The sequence below is a fragment of the Odontomachus brunneus genome, unplaced genomic scaffold (assembly GCF_010583005.1).
Source record: "Odontomachus brunneus isolate Ranch 3 - 2012 unplaced genomic scaffold, Obru_v1 Obru_scaffold_206, whole genome shotgun sequence".
NCBI classification, from domain to species: domain Eukaryota; kingdom Metazoa; phylum Arthropoda; class Insecta; order Hymenoptera; family Formicidae; genus Odontomachus; species Odontomachus brunneus.
In genome coordinates this window covers 485515-486820 of record NW_022639656.1, presented here as the reverse complement: position 1 = coordinate 486820, position 1306 = coordinate 485515, and the positions used below count along the sequence as shown (strand labels likewise).

Genomic DNA, 1306 nt, shown 5'->3' with positions numbered 1-1306 from the left:
ACTTGACCTAACCTACACTGCATACACTTTCGGAACTCTCTTTTTACTAAAAAGTGATCTGTGCTGTGATCTCTTGTTCGAAAATCTTTTTGCTGGGAATAAATATTTCCATTTGTGATTGTCAAGATTACATTCTATCAGTATACTGTTGCTGTGGTATTCTCTTTTAAAGGTATGTTTATAACAAGTTAATATAAATATATTAAGAAATATATATAACGTCTCTGACAGTAACTCCATACATTTCTAAAATTTATATATTTTCATTATTTATACCGGTTTCTTTTATATTTTTCATTATTTTTTTTATTTACTATAATGTAAAATTTATGACAAACGATGCAAATATTCGATGCTATTTGAGGTTATCAGCTATCTGTTGCATTGTTTTAGAAATGTCGCAAGATGCTTCCTATTTCTTTATATTTCGTTTCTTACTCTTTTCTTGTTATTACAGGGTTACTGAAAGTTTGTTGGGTATATAATTTACAAGGAAATAAGTTGTGCCGTATTACTTCAAATATGTCAACTTTAAAAAAAAAAGAAAAATGTTAGACATTGTACATTTCATCGATTCTGATGATTGTGGGAAAAAATCTATTGACTGTGTTCCATCAGCATGGATATTTTTTGATAAAGAAAGACGCAAGCTACAGACAAAATTTATGCCGCCTCCATATATAATATTACAAAAAGATGCAATTTATTGCATAGTTTGGTCAAAAACAACGGAATAGCACCGGACAAATGGCCTAATTATGCTATAAAGAGAGTGGATAGTGCCGGTATCCTTATTTTCATTAAATACAGGCAATGAGTATGTTTAAAAAAAGAACTTTCTAATCTTACTACAGTAATGCTTTAGCAGAATTACTTCAGTAATGCTAATTAATTTACAAAAACTTTAATTGTTTATAATATAAAAATGTGTTATGTTTATATGATATACCATATGTATAAATATGTGTGTGTGTGTATGTGTATATATATATATATATATATATATGTATGTATGTATGTATGTATGTATGTATGTATGTATGTGTATATATACATGTGGGTATGTATATATGTATACAAAAATACTTATATATGGTATACTATAAATATGGCAAGTATGGTACATCATATAAACATAATATAATATATTTACATTATGAACAATTAAATTAATTGTAAATTAATTATGAATTATTGAATGAGAAGGTTGGAAAATCTTTGTTTTAAATATAACTCATTGTTTTTTGTTTTAATTTAAAAAATGAATTAATTAAATATAGTTTGTACATATATATATATATATATA

At 25.5% G+C, this 1306-nt stretch overlaps 1 long non-coding RNA gene across 1 annotated transcript in view; it reads left to right on the top strand.

The window, feature by feature from the left end:
- Positions 1-7: 7 nt before the first annotated feature.
- Positions 8-1306, top strand: part of LOC116852208 — a 3439-nt gene continuing 2140 nt past the window's right edge. Inside the window, exons 1-2 of the long non-coding RNA XR_004379728.1 lie at positions 8-172; positions 458-785. This is a non-coding gene — a long non-coding RNA (uncharacterized LOC116852208). The remainder of the gene's footprint in view (positions 173-457; positions 786-1306) is intronic.